This window comes from Lampetra planeri, chromosome 7 (genome assembly GCF_965212315.1).
Source record: "Lampetra planeri chromosome 7, kcLamPlan1.2.h2, whole genome shotgun sequence".
Classification (NCBI taxonomy): domain Eukaryota; kingdom Metazoa; phylum Chordata; class Hyperoartia; order Petromyzontiformes; family Petromyzontidae; genus Lampetra; species Lampetra planeri.
Genome location: NC_136113.1, coordinates 6333749 through 6350073, shown reverse-complemented (window position 1 = coordinate 6350073; position 16325 = coordinate 6333749). Strand labels below are relative to the sequence as shown.

At 40.2% G+C, this 16325-nt stretch overlaps 1 protein-coding gene across 1 annotated transcript in view; it reads left to right on the top strand.

The window, feature by feature from the left end:
• The first annotated feature begins 11814 nt into the window (after positions 1-11814).
• The window catches only part of LOC144719854 (uncharacterized), a 79954-nt gene continuing 75443 nt past the window's right edge, over positions 11815-16325 (top strand). The window contains exon 1 of the mRNA XM_078596117.1: positions 11815-12082. The gene's annotated coding sequence lies outside the window, so the exon portion shown is untranslated. The remainder of the gene's footprint in view (positions 12083-16325) is intronic.

The following is a 16325-nucleotide window of genomic DNA, read 5'->3' as shown; positions in this document are numbered from 1 at the left end:
ATTTATTTCTGCTTCGTGCTTTCTCTCACTTTTCATCTTTTGCCCACCACCTTCAATCAACCTTGATCAAAGGACACAAGTTCTATTTTTGTAGTTAGGAAGAAATCCTGCAGACATTGTCTGGTCTGAACACCAACAAAATCTTTCACACCTGCCCATATTCTGTCATGCCGCTAGATCACCTTTGGCAAAACTTCTCAAGGAATATTGTGACCACATATGCATAAGATATTCACTTGAAGAAAAACGACGATGGACATAATGCGATCTAATTTTATCACTGCCTCCTTCATAGTGTATTGGTGAACTCTGTTATTCGTTACTTATTTTTATTAATTTCATCATTATTTACAATGGTAGACATTAATGTATACAGCCAGGTGGTGCTGTAATTATGTCTGACTTGCAGTTGGACGATTGTAAGTTAAAATCCTGGTGAAGAATTGACTCAGGCCGTCATCCCCCCTGAGTGTTTAAAATGAGCACAATTTTAGTCAATCAATTAACAGTAGTTATTCTATAGAGGCACTGGCTCACCAGAATATAAATAAGAAATGTCCACCGCTGGCTTAAAGCCATCAATGTTGATGAGTACTGAGAAAAGCACTTTTGAGCATAAACACCCTTTGACATAATGACCAAGGTCAGTCTTCATGAAATGTAATAACTGTGCCTCTTTAAAGAATACCTGACAACATGACGATTTCAGCAGTAGGATGATGATTTTTGTATTCCGTTCATCGCATACAGCAGTACAATTTGCTCTTAAATTCAGTACGTAGTAAAATTGTTTAAAATGTCGGCAGCCTACTGCTGAGATCTCTTGGAAAATATACTACAGTTAAACATTTCGGATTGCCATTCTTTCTTTTTTGAAATCAGATTGTGTTATTGAACTTCGCACCATCTGATGATTGATTTTTTTAAGTGTAAATATGGACCATGATGAAGTGCGAAAATTGGTGAGTGGGAAATCTTAGGCCAAATATCTTTCGTTGAGCAATCACAAATAATATCAACTTGCTAAGCGGGGCTGCCATCCATTTCACTATCCTATATTCACCTGTCTCATGTGTGCATTCCATGGCTGAAGGCTGCCCGAAATGTCAAACCTTATATTATTTTCCAGGGGAAAATGAATATTCCGTATTTTTTTGTATTATCCCCCCCCTCGCCCCCTTTCTAAACGATACGTATGCTCTATACCCTAGATTGGAAATCAGCTTAAAGGAACGCAAGTATTACCATATTATACAAATAAATCCCGAGTGTAGCTGATGCTACTGAACCGCGGGCAAGATGGGACTGCCGCTATTCTGGCCGTGCTGTACAGGATGTCTCCCGAACTGATGCAGCTTTTTGCTGATGTGATGTCAGGTTGTTCATCCACATTTCGCTCACTGTATATTTTCCTTCGCCCATCGCAATAAAAACGGGCATTTCCATTGCTCAATGCACAACAATTGGATGAGTCTCCTTCCACATTTTCAGCCAGCACTTAGAATGTCTTACAGAGTACGACATTTTATATGCACAGCGTTTGGGGGAAACGGGAACCATAAAACAACCTGCAGTGGTTGCAATATTTCAGACAGTAAATTTGTTTGTGGACATTATATAAGCCGTACAATAACTTTTGGTTGGCTGCTGCATTGTTACAATGAGAAACGTTACGTTGTGAAGACAATTACTGTACGTAAGACATTGTTAATGCTGCAACTGTTTTCTTAAATTGTCTAGACGTGCTTATGTTTGCTTGGGCTAACTATGTGAATTTCCGTGTACCGTTTCAACAAACAATGCAACATTTAAATGGGAATTTGTATTGCTAATCAACTACTTATGAAATGGCTTCATTAATGCTGAGCTAATCTCATACATTGCGAATATAGAACAACACTGCAAATGCCACACTGAGGAAAAGTGTGTACACACGAAACTGAGACAATTGGCCATCTGAGGCAAGCTGTTCTATTACCCTGGGCACAGGGAATAAAAGCAACGCACCCCTTTAATGTGAGCAAAATGCAATATAATAACACTGCAATTTGTAACACGCACAATATTTCACAGGCATAAACGACCATGACCATGAAGTGCCGAGCCAAGCTCAGTGTCACTCGAAAGCCACGTGAAGGGGTGGGGCCTTTAAGTGTCGTGTCTCTTAAAGGAGGTGCAGATTGAATGAAGCTGCGAATGATTTTTTGATTGTATTTATTTCAGCAAGAATGGCCCAATGGGCCGTTAGGCTCTATTACCATGGGCAGCAGGATGGAATTCCAGATAATGGTAGAAGTTATGGACAAACAACGCCTGGCAGTAATGGTCCTAGTCCTTAATGTCGAGATGAGGTTTCGATTCGCATTGCAGAGAGCTGCAGAGGTTTACTGCAGGACGACAGGAGCGAATAAATATACAGTCAGAAATATAATGCTTCAGATACATGCAAACAAAGTCATTCAGGTTAGAGGTATGGTTTCGTGACAGAAGCTTAAGGTTAGTTTACACATAGATACGTTTTCGTTACACAATCTCTGACTGGTAGTTAGGACTCAGCTGACCCTAATTTTGGCTGTATAATTTGGAGCACTCGCAAATTATGACCTCATACACCAAGCCTGTTGGCCTGATGTCCACCAATGCAGGCTGGAATAATAAAATAAGAATTAGCCCTCAGGAAAGTGTTGGAGCTTAAACATATGCTTTTGCTCTCAGTGAATGTAGTTGAATTTCCGAAGCACGTTGTAAGCAATTACTAACATAGGGCACACTTGCATACTGGATAGGAGCTTGCACATCACTTTATCTTGACGAAAATAAGATAAGCTTGTGAAAAATGGCAGTGCTTTGCCAATGTACTATTCCATAACATTAAATTGTGCTCCACGTGTCAGCTGAGAGATGACTCGTGCATGGTGCTTATGTCTACTAACCATTAGAAAAGTGAAGATCAATGTTTTAATTAGCACTGTATGTGCAAAATATTGGTGGTATGCTTTCACTTTTTATACAATTGTTTGTCTACATGGCTCAAAATGATGTACTGTACTTTGTTTTTCTCGGTTTAATCTCGGTCTCAGTTGGTCACGTCAAGTGGGAATGAACCTGTAAATAAATATATTAATTGGTCTAAGCAATAATCAACTGTAATTCAGATGCACACGTTGATATATTTGCCTAAACAAATGGTATATGTATGATTGCGCAAAGCTTCTGCAGCAGATGCTCTTCATGATCGGTCCAAGTCCGTCCGTCGTGTACCAGCTTTGTCATTTTTTTGTCTCTTTTTAGACAGCATCAGTGTTTTGTATCTCGTCGAATCGCATTATGAGCAAAAAAAAACGTTAAACCAGTGCTCACAAAGGAGCCCATTCATTGTGCGTTTTACGTAGCAAATGAAAGACAGGTCTGTGTGCGGAAGATGGAGAGAGGAGAAGTGCTTCTCAACTTAAGCCAGCGATGACATCCATGACAACCGCAACAACATGAGGTCGGAGGACTTGACGCACGGCGGTACTCTCAAGCGCTACACCAAGGCTTGCCACCCTTTCCACGCCATCATTAACCCACACACACGCTGGTCTCTCGTGCTTTTGCATTTTCAGTTCCAACACCCGGCAAAGCAAAACAGGGAGCTGCCTTGTGTAATGGTCAGCGCACTGTACTCGCTTGCAATCAATGGAGAGGTCGCCGGTTCGACTCGATCTTCCGGCACATAAACAATGAGAAAAGTTTCTTAAACTCCCCCCCCCCACCACCGCTTCGAGCCACCCAGAAGTATAAATGGGTACACAACAACAGTCGATTGGCAGGTTCAGAATCAGAATATGTATTCATACCGGTGGAATCCGATGAGCAAAAACGCTATTTTTTCACAGATGTCCAGTCAGGGTGGATAAGAACGTTACAACAACAAACAATACAAAAACGTGATATGAATTAAAAAAAAATATTGGTTCCGTGTGAATTGCTCAAGTTTATTATACCATGGAACGCCCAATGCACTTCCAATGCGTTTAGTCAACGTGGACAAGTAGACCGGATGCCCTTAATCGTTTTGCTTTCGTGGATGTCCTTACTCCAGCACTAGCTACAGCAAGCGATTGCATGCAACGATACAAGCCTGAGCATCAGCAGGCCTAATGAATGTAATAGGTTTGGCATTGTTAGCACGTATAATGAAAATGATATATCCACATAATAAAGCACCAAAAATGACATTCGTTAACGAGGGCTGGGGCTAAATGGTTTCTGTTAATTCTGAGGTTTCTCTGTGGGGGCTTGGGGTTGGAGCTTAAAAGGGTCACAAATATTTCTACAGCTCGCAATTAAGGTCAAGACGTTGCTGTTAAATCTGGACGTGAAATTGTTGTTGACGCATCGCAGTATTGTGACGTAACTGTGACTCGGATGACACATTGATAGTACACAAGCCCATACAACATATGTAGGGCTTTTTTTCACCTGTTCGATACTAAAGTGGCTAAATATTTTATTGTGTGCGTGGGGGGGGGGGGTCGACTCTAATACCGCCTATTAGTGGCTTAAGAACGGTCAGAGTGCAGGCCCTGCAATTGCTCATACAGCTGTTGCCAGAATCGCTTCCACTGGTGGGAGCTCAGGAGGGCACAGTATTGGCCTATTTTTCCACGCTGGCCTTATGTCTTGGAAGAGGTGTGAGTATCCCTCTTTACCCCACCACAAATTGGGATGTACCCATTTATACTGCTGGGTGGACAGGCCAGGAGTTGCGGGGGTTGTTGAAGAAATTTGCCATTGTTTCAACTACAGCACTCGGAGATTGAACCGATGACCTCTGGATTCCAAGTCCAGTGTGCTAACCATACTACAACCGCAACATCCGTTGCATGTGGGCTAAATCACTCTTTCGTTCACTCAGGATGCGCACTGCTGCCTCCTGCAGACAAATTCTTGCAAGCAACATGAAACCCTGCCAATGGTTCATAAAAGCAGTGCAGCCACCTGCTGTTTCCATGTTGAAGTGTGCCTGCAGCTTGTGCCGAGGCAAAGAGTCCAACAGCCTGGCTGCCAGTGATAGCTCATTGTTCTGCAAGCTGACAATGAGAATCATGCATTTCAGAATAACCTATACACATGCCAGGGGTTGACGATTACCACAGATTCGTACTGCTATCCTTGCATGTCACTCAACTCGATCATTATTGTAGCAGTTATGTGGACTAAAATGCAGGTCATCTGGCATGTTGGTCCACATGATCGGTTTCAATCTAAGCACTCAGATGTGAATATTCTGGATTCCTAAGTGTAACGGGTGCATGGTCTCAGCCCAGCACAATATACCCCATTACAATCCATCAGGTTTTATGCTTTGTTTTGCTAAATTTCAGCTCTGGTAATTAATACCTGTTGGTTTTATTGTCATGTGAAAAGCATTTTTCTCTCCATCAGGTTGGGTGGGAAAGTGCTGCCCCCTAATGTATCGACGAGATTTCATGAGAACGGATTTCACAAGTAGTTCTGAAATATCTACTTGCATGAGCTGTTGTTTAACATGGGGGGGGGGGGGGTTGGTCTCATGATGATTAACCTCATGACATGACACAGAGAGCACAATTGGGATATAATATTTTTTTATGTACTCGGTTAAATATAATTCGAGCTATGCTAAGATTGTAGCTATCTGAGTGTGCATATACAGCACATCACTTTCATCTTTAAATGTATAAACATAAGGAAATAATATATTTTTAATTTGGAGACAAAATTTTTACTTTTTTTTTAAATGCATTAAATTGCACTGTTGTTGTCCCTTCTGAAGGATGCCTGACTCTCACTATTCGTTCTTGAATTATTGTTTGAGTCATTAATCAATGAAAGGATTATGTGCTGTGCTGTCAACACCATGTATTGGTGGTGAGCTCCGACGTAGTTTAATGGGTGAGTGCTTGGCATAGGCACGTATTTGCACACACAATTGTTTGGGTTTTGGTGTTCATAAATATGGACTTTTGCATCATTTATCTGCAGCATAGCTAACTCGTCTTCCCCAGTAAACATGTATATATTTTTTTCAAACAGGAACTGTGACATTTACCAAAAAGTCGCCTTTCAAATGTTCGTGAAATAAAAATAAACTTATATTTTTAGCTTTTCCCCTTCCTTTGACCTGACCTAATCCACACCCACAATACAAAACACCAACGTATCTAAAATGTACACAATGTACACCTTACACATCTTTAAAATGTTTAAAGTATTGCTAAGACAGGACTGGAGCAGTGTACTTCAGGGTGCACAGTACTGGAAATATGATTTGCCACTGATGCTGAGTTTGTCCCCTAGATGGCATTATATTGTTATGTATTCGACTTAACCGTTGGTTATGGCAGTATATACAGCTTATCCATCTAACCACACTTTCTTGCCTCTAAGCCATGTTTTGTTTTGCTTTAGCTGAAATATATTCTGGTTTATTCACATGATTAGTATTTTATACAGATGCCCATCTACCCCTGACGATATACGTCGTAACATTGGCCATAACTAGACATCTGCTTATATTGTGCACCACAGTAGTATTGTTTCATTCCATTAAAATATGAACATGTCATTTTTGTTATGAGATATATGTTCCTATGTTTAATTTGTTATATTCTTGTAATACTTTGTTCTGTTGCATTATCTTCAGTAGTATGCAATGATATTAAATGTCATCATGTTTTAACATAGTATATGCTTGTGTTGCGCCCGAAACGTCGTGATTTAATCAATTTTATTTTATACCTACGTGACTTTACCGAAAGAACCAAAGAGTATGGTTCCCTGCATTCACAAAAACTTCAAACCTAGATAGTGTATGCTGTATATTGGTTGTTTATGCTTGCTTTAGCCGAACATAAACTTGGTGTCCGGAAAGAGATTAATTTCAGCCATGTCTGTCTGACTTGGCTCCCTGGAAAATATTTCCGTACCCGCACACCACATCCAGTATGCACATCGCCATGCCTGTGAATACTAGTCACGTGCCACATCCCAGTCTACCAGCAACCATGAACATATTCAGTGAAAAATGTATGCCCTCCATATACTGTACAACGAAACTCTTCCTTGCACCCATCCATTTGTTCCAGTTAAATTTAGAAGCGGTTTGTATCTTGCCAATGCAGTATCCATTATGTGTGAATGAATGTGGTATGTGACTCGGATGCCAGTTGGAAAATAACCACTGCTCGTGGCTTTATGAGGTCGGTTAAAACTCACAACTTTGCGTGCGAATTGAAACACGTATAATTTTTCCAAGAATGTTTCAGTTGTGGTAATGTGGATAAGAACATGAATTGTATACATAATATAATAAAAACGAACATTTAAATTATTATCTTACATTCATTTGCCAATGCAGTGCTGAATGGGAGCCGAACTATTCTATGTGATTGTGGGGTTTTGTTTAGCCATACTTGACCACACTGGTCGGTATGGGCTGCTGAAGAGAGGGGTGACACCTAAGACCGGTGCATATATCACTCACCACTTATGCTAACTTTGGTCTCGAATTGCACTAAGGTTGCCAGGTTCATAAGGCCGTGTATTAACCGCCGTGCCACCAATTCCCCCCGTGCACATACAATATAATATGTAAACTTAATGACGTGCGCATGCAATCTTTAATGCTGCGCGTCGGGAGGGTAGTGTGCCCTATTCTGTCTTGTCACACAAAGCAATGAATGGGCCAGCTGCTTCCCCCTTTGTGCGATTGCTGTGGGTAAGATTTGTTTCCAGATTCTATTACCCTTCACATTTCTGCCCCATTGCCTATATACTATCTGACAAGCTGCCATGAGAAATCAAATAAGGTATTTGTTTTAAATTGCAAAGTAAATTAGCCAATTTTCTGAAATGCTTTTGTGTACGTGTCTTTCGGAAGTACTGCAATACACAATAAACGTATTTTTTTAGGAGCGTGTACTACACTGTACAGTAAAGTTACATAGTATACATCGCCTGAAGACTACAGAAATATATTTCCACTGTTGAAAATGTATGAGTTTCATTCTATCTGACAATATATTTTTTATTCGAATACATTTTACATTTTATTTCCATGGATGGTTGGTCATCCAGTGATAGTTAAAAAATAAATGTATTCTTTCATAATATGTGAATATTTTAGTAATGGCCCTCTGGTGTTGTGTTTCTAAAGCCCCTGTCAGTGAGGGCTTGCACTCATGTGAAATGCCCAACCGGCCGATGGCATTTGCTGAGCTGCATCGCACAGAACGCCATTTGTAGCTGCAGTTTATTTTAGAGCGGATGTCACTTTTAATTTGTTAAATGTTCAAATCCGTGCATTCCTTGGGGGGGTGGGTTTCCATCAATTTCTCTCTTCTGCACGACTTCTGGGCAGCGTGCTTCTTTACAGTTCTTAAATGGAGCGCTTCCCTGGGAAAATGTGAGGTTGTGTACGAACACGGCCACGATCCTACCGTTGTAGTGCTTGCATAACTGTGTGCCATCTTTTTTGCAAGTGATTCCCATTAAGAGACGATTCAGATTTACAAATTCATCAAAGTAGTAAAAACACCAACGTTGCTCTATTTTTTCTCGAAATGTTTACAAAATGCTTTGTATTTGTTTTCTGGAAATTTTTGATAACGTCGTTAGTTATATGTATAAAACTACACGACTGTGCCTTGTTGAGTCATGCCAATCTTTCTAAAATCTCTGCTTCTTCAAGGTTTCTCATTGTCTCCGTGAACATTTTTATATGCTCGTTGACTCCCTTTATTTCACTCATCTTAAACTAGGACACCCACCAAAGAGTGGGGACTATTACTTTTCAGCAACACCATTTTTCATGTTTACTGTGGTCTCACAGCTGGCGGCCCCTATGGAAGCATTTCATACAGCCTCAGCATTCTCTGTAGAACCCCAATCCTCATCAACCATCTACAGCTGGAAAGACCAACCTCCATTCCTCAGCTCTCCCCATTGGCTCTGATGTAGAGATCCTGTGGCCCTCCTGTGATCTTCTTAGAGTAAAGTTGCAAGTGTTGCCGAATAACATTTCTTCGTCCAAATAATTATGCGATTCGTATGTAATTAATTTTAAAGTGACGATATATAACAACAAAAAACCGTAAACGTGGCTTACAGTCGACGTAAGCATCAGACTGTTGTGAACTGAGTGGTCACATTCCTCAAGTGACCAGTTGGCTCCGAAATGTGAAAAGCACGGTGCGTAATCTATAGCAGATGGTGGACCAATTACCTCATGTGTTGGGGACATCTGGTCATCGAGGGAATATGACCACTTAGCTCATGATAGCACATTACTTTTGCAAAGCATAAAAAATATATGTTAAATGGCTGGCAATAAATGCTTCAGACAGCATCATAGTCAAGCCAGGAGTTGAGCCTATGGGGGCTATGAATCTTCCATTTCTCTGCAGTCTTCAAACATTGCTCTGTAACGATTTTTTGTTTACTGCGTTATCGTGTTGAGGGTGAGGAAGATGGTAATAACGCAAATTGTACAAAAGCAGTCATGAATATACACACACTGGTACAAATATCCATGTGTTACACCATCAGAAATAATAGCTGAATATTGTTCTAAATTTGCTCTTAGAAATACAGTGCTGTACTTAGACTAATGTAAATTAACGTATACATTCATTGAGACGCATGACTTTGTGGGGGTAGTTTTCATTACGTTACATGTGAATCGACAGTCACGAAAACCTAGCAGTTTTATTTGAAAACCAGCCAAAATGTCAGCATGTCCGTTGATGTGTTATATTAAATAATATCGGCTTATACTATAGACGACGAAGGCAATTTTCTGTTTCACTTAATATAGTTTATTACAAACAAGTGTTATAATTTCATTAGTACACGGGTTTTCGCGTATTCCAAGGCTTAATTAACTCCAGCGTTATGTCAGGGTATTTGATTTGGAATGCAAAACCAAACGTGACTCGGTGACGCATGTCTTTGTTACAGCTCAACTCTCTTTATTGCTCCAGGGAGGAAAATGTGCGTGGCCTTTTTGAGGTAGATTGACACTGATTGTGTGGCATATATATATATTTTTAAATATCTCCTGCAGTGATTTTATATTTCTCTCACTCGTAAACTAAGTAAAAAAATATATAAACAATCAAATAACATTTGTGAAAGGGTATCCTGTTCTTGTAGGTCCCATAGGAAGGAGGATAGGATTTGCATCTGTAAAGTATTGTATCCTTGGCATGCCTTTATTGTGTGTAAGAGGTAGTGTGGAGTTATTGTATACCGAATTGAAATATTTCAACACAAGTTAGAAATACAAATATTATTGCTAAAAGTATTTTGTTATACCATAATACCATTATTTTACTTCAAAAGCACTAATACAGTATATACTGTATATTACAAGCTATTTTGCCATTGAAAATAGTTTATTAATGTACTGTAAATCTAGAACATTTTTCAATAAACATAGCCATGTACATTATACATAGCGGATAGACCTCTTCATTGCCATCATCCATTATCTAGCCAGCGTCCTCCTCGAGCATTAGAGAGGTATGTATATCAATTCTTCACAACGATCATTGGGAACAAAGTAATGGAACATTAAGAGGGCAACGAACCACGCAAACAAATAGGTGGGTTAGGAAATATTTCTCTACCACCAAACAATATCAATCCGATTTTTGAAACACCATTCGAAATTTTTTTTAAACACCATTATACACAGGCTTTGTAGACTATGACAAAGCATATGACTCAGTGGAAATTGATTGCAATCATCCACTCTCTCACAAACCAAGAATAGACCTCTCTAGCCTGCATAATTAATAACAAAGTGACTTTAACTCTTCCACTTCCATGAACCACGTGAATAGTTTGGTGAAGGGTGTCTAGCCCATCCATGCTGGCAGTTGTACCAAATCATGCAAACTGAATGTAGCACTGCTGTTTAACACATGGTTAGACATACGTACAGCATTTATATATTTTTTATTAATGCTGGAAAACAGAAAAAGACATCTACTGCCTTTGTAATGGTGAAAATAATTACTTCAATATGTCTGGATTTAAAATGAACATCTGAAGAGCAACTGTAAACATATATAACCTGGATTATCATCTTCATGATAGTTATCAATCATGTACAATTTTGCAATGGCAAATGATACCTATGCTTCTTATGGTGTATATAATTCAGTAATGAGTTAAGCTGATGACAAATTTCTATTAAAGTGGTGGCAATGGTGATTATAGTAGAGCAGTGGCACAGCGGTTTAGCGCATTTCACTATAAACCCAGGTTTAATTACTGGCCACGGCTAACATCACCGGCATGGATAAGTATGGTCAAACAATTCCCATGACCAATACGGAGCGGGAAGGCCTTCATCACACAATAGCTTAACAAAGGGCTAAAAACGCAGAACATTATTAATTATTGTATAATACTCAGCATTGTAATTCCAAACGTGACACTTACAAACCCAATATAAACAACACAGTTTAGATGCCGCACCACTGAGGTTCCAAGAAAAGTGTGGGCAGACAGAGCGACAAATGAGCGACAAATGATGCACCAAATGCCCCTTTTTTAATGGGAGAAGGGGAAAAGAGCCTTGTTGTAGGCAGACTCCCTCTGAAAGTGCACATTGAGCTTTCTTGTGACGCGGGGTGTGCGGCGGGGGGTGGCTGAGTGGGTGGGTGAGTGGCTGGGTGGTTGGGTGGATGAGTGGGGAGGAGGGGAGGGAAGGGGAGAGGGAGGACCATGATGAATGGATGAATCCCGGGGAGCCCGCCCGCAGAGGGGTTGGCTCCGGTGCGGCCGGACCCACAGGCAAGCAGCTCGCAAACTGACATCCACTCCCCCCCCCTCTTCTCTCTCACTCACACACATTCTCTCCCTCTCTCACTCAACCGCACAGAAGTTAACGAAGTCCACGGCTAAAGTACAAGAGGAGCGCATGCAAAAGGATGTGCGCTTCACGCCCTGTGGCGTGAAGCGCGCGTCTTCTTCTTCTCTGAGAGGACGAGAGGAAGGAGGAGGAGGTGTTTGGGGGCATCACCCACGGGCTCCGTGCTGCTGAGTGGTAAGGGACCCCCCCCCTCCCCCGTCCTGCCTTCCTCCCAGGACTCTCCCTGCGCGCTGTCCCCTTTGCACTTCACGTTCACCTGCGCCCCGACTCGCACGCGAACAAACAAGAAAAGCTCCATAACGCACCTGCTCTGTGTTGTTCTGATATGAAGAAGGGGCATTGCCCGAAACGTCACCTGTTGTATTTTCTTCTTTAGGGCAGTCTCATTGACGAATGTGTTGAGTTTTCTTTTTGTGTATAACATGTGTACCTTTGCAACGTATTGGTGTTATAATTCACACCTGTATATTGTCTTCACCTGGATGAAACATACCTGTTCAACTCGTACACCCCAGTGCTGAAAGAATAATACACCTCACCTGTAAATATAACACACCTGTACAATCCTTGGGTGCAATAATGCTGCGTGATTGAACTGTGAAGGCTACGCGCCTTCAACTTTAAGCAATTTGTGATTGTTAAGACCTGGACGCAGACCTGCAAATACATGTTCTCTTGAGAATTGACCAATATAATGTCAACGATTTTCCGTTTTGCATAGAATGATACTAGAGTATATTGGTGTTAGTGGTATATTGTGTTATGTACTTGCAGTCACTTAGTTGGTAACAAAGTTAAAATACCGGCGGTAGACACTTCATCATGGAACAGATCATCTGCGTTGCTTGTTATCTTATGAGGTTCATATTCACTGTTAAACTCGAGTAGGCATGATACATAACGTAACTTATTCATGAATGATCTGAACTGCCTAGCTAGAGTTTGTAATTATATTGCAGAGGTGTTGCTAACATATGTAAAATGATGACGGACAACTTAATTAACACCCAAAGCTACGAATGAAAAATTAAACCTTTACATGCCATTTACTAAGATGAACACAGTCTTAATGGAGCTTAATGCAGCATCGTTATGGATGACGCTAACATTCATCATTACCAATCGCTGCTTCACTCATTGTTATCGATCAAGCCATTATTCATATCTAGTCAGGTGGGGGGGGGGGATGTGGAGTGTTGTTGTGAGGTGACATGAGTAAGGACCATCAGGGCGAGGTGACTGGGTTAAAAGAGTGCCTTTCCTCTCCCCATTAACAACCCTCATGTTATATAATACAACATTAATAACAAGTTTCCGCCCATTGTCAATCAATAGCGAGACGAAGGATTCTCCACGCCTTGCCCGGTCGTGTAGGTTGTTTGACCCTACTTCACCACGCTGGTCAAGGCATGTTGATATCACTCGCCACTGATGTTGGCCGTGGGCTGCAATCGAACTCAGGTCACCGGAATGGATCATGAAGTGCGCTAACCGATAGGCCACTGCTCCCCAAGAGTGTAACTTTGATCAATTTTAGTGTAATCTAAAACAATCCTAACAGTGCAATGGGTGGGTAGTGGATATGGCATGTGTAGCTGTGTAGTCCGCATACAGAGCATTAGTAAATCACTTTGCTTGTTCAACACCGGTGCCACAAAAAGGCTCAGGCGAGATTTGCTAATGCAGCAGAAGTCGGCACCACCGTATGACGTGTCAATGTTAACCCCTTCATTTAACTTCAGCTTGGGTTTGACGCATTATGCAGATGGCTGCCGTATAGTGGACATGTCTTTTGAGAAAATGCACTTGCACCGACTGTCTAAAAGGGCAAAGTAAGCAAGGCTTCCTCTGCCATTGTATTTTTGCTCATTGCATCATCATGGTGTTTCTGATACCGTAGTTAGGGCCTTGCCTTGAGAGTGTGTACAAAGGTTGGGTCGTATACCTAAGCATACTTACTCACATATATTTGATTTCATGTAGTCAAGGTATTACCACAACATTCATGGAAACGGGTATTTTGTTTGGTTAAGTAAGCCATGTGAACTACTTTTATTATACAGTAACAAAATATTTTCTATATTTGTTCAAAGTAAAACATATATTTCTGTATTAGGGATAATGCTTTTATTCGGCACTTAAACGCAAACATGTATTTTGAAGGACGCTTTTTTTGTTACTCAGTCACGATTAGTGTCCAGTATAATGAATGCACATTTTTGTGAATTGACAGGTCACGTGTGATGGGGCAAATTGTGGGTACTTGCACCTGTTCCAGGATTTCTGGGCAGCATGGAAGAGGACAAAATATCCCCTGGATGGCATGAGCAAGCAATTTCTGGCTACACAAGCTTTTTTTTTTCATCATGTACATGCAGTATTGTAGTGTGATGTTGGAGATGTGGAAATATGTGCTGGGGGTAATGAATAGGCCCATAAATGATCATAAATAATGAGAATTTTACGGTACTGTAATGCTTTTGTCATGTCAAAAATGTCACATCTCATTACCTCAACTTCACTTGTACAAAAGAGCCATTTTATAAGCTTACAAATCAAGGGGCAAATGTTCAAAGATCACAAACAAACAACCCACCTTCTAACGAATATTTATCAGCAATATCAGTAGTAGTTTTTACCACGATTCTATTGGATAGGAAATGGCCTTACATATGACGTAAATGTGAAAGCTTTAAAATAAATAACCAAGGTGACAGGAAATGATTGACTTCTAAACAACCGTCTTACGTATTGTAGTGAAATACAGTATGCATTAAATTTGTTTTATAGTATTAAAAGTGTATTATTACAGTACTGTATTTACCGTACAATAGAGGCTTAGCTAAATTAACTAACTTAATTTTCAGAATTGTCCAGTAGAGGTCTCTTTATTTCTCTGATAACTGCAGCACAGTACTGCATACCTCTGCAAGAAAGAAAAAAAAACGTGTAAAAACGATTTAGTTGATATTTTTATTAATTTTATTGTACGTTTTTCCATCACAACGACAGCAATTGTTGCATATTGGAGCTTCAATCGAACTGATTCCAATAGTATATGTTTGCAACTAGTTTGCAGACAAACACACGTGTCACTGTTACATAACTCAGACATGAAATCTAGACATGAAATGAAATATATGCATCGTCCATCAATGACTAAATGCTGATCGGTGGCGTGCACGCCATTCAATACCGAGCTCTTGCGTGTTTGTGGTTTGCAGTGTTGGATCCCCTCAAGTTTGCATTTAAGTTTCATATCTGATTTTTCACGACAGTTTGCGTTTGGCAAAGCAACAAAAGAAAGCTTGTTTTATGTTGGGGATAGCCAATAACCCCCGTTGCTTTTCTAACATGGTACCCTCATTACCCACGAGTTTTCTGCATCATATACGACATGGAGAGGTCAGATCCAGAGGGTCTCTTGTGTTGCGTCTGTAAAGCAACAAAGGAAACGAGCTTCTGAGTTCAAACAAAGTTTTTCCTGTTGCTATGGTGTTCGACAAATGGCACTGTCATTACAAAAACTTACAATGATCATTAAATACGATGCCCCAGTAGAGATTCAATCTATGATATATGGAACCAGGCTGGCCTGTAAAATGTATACCATATATAATATCAGCAAAGGACGGTCACCAGGGGAGATATTTGTTGGAAAGTGTGCGTGTGGTGGGAGAAGAGAGGCTTCACTATCATACATCTCGGCACGAACGTGGCAAATTCTGGCATGTGCTAGATCACTTTTATCATAATCTGGAATGCTGCTTTTGACATATATAGTATTTCCTGGGAGTTACTCAGTTTGGGCATAGAGTACTTAATTTAGAGGCTGTGACTATTCTTTAAAATACTCCAACGGAACAAAAGACGGGTGGGTACTCACATGGGTAAGAAAGTCTACTTCGTTCAAAACGCAAGCGATATGTTTTTTTGTGTCTTGGCGTTTATTACCAGAGAGTTTGCATACATTTCAAAACGCTCACTTACCTCTGCAAGGGAATGATGAAGCACAATGAACAGGCTCATTGGAAGTACAGCACATGTTAGAACCAGCTTACAATGTACATTGTCTGTGAAAATCGGCTATGGTAGGGTTATTTATTGACACCATCATCACATATATCGCTTGTGCCAAGCTGTGATTGGGGTCAACTGTAATGTATTAACATTTTTTACCGAATCAAGTTCAACATGACTTAAAGCTTTCGTGACTGCAGGAATTCATATTCTTTGGGTCTTTCGATACAGTCTCGTAGATAAAAAAAAAACATATTAACAATAAAATAATACAAATGAAAATAAAGTGAATAAATATTTTTAAAAATATCACTAATTTTTTTTGATTCACTTGATTTTCATTTTATTTTATTGTTATTATTTTTTCTATCTACGTGACTTTACCGAAAGACCCAAA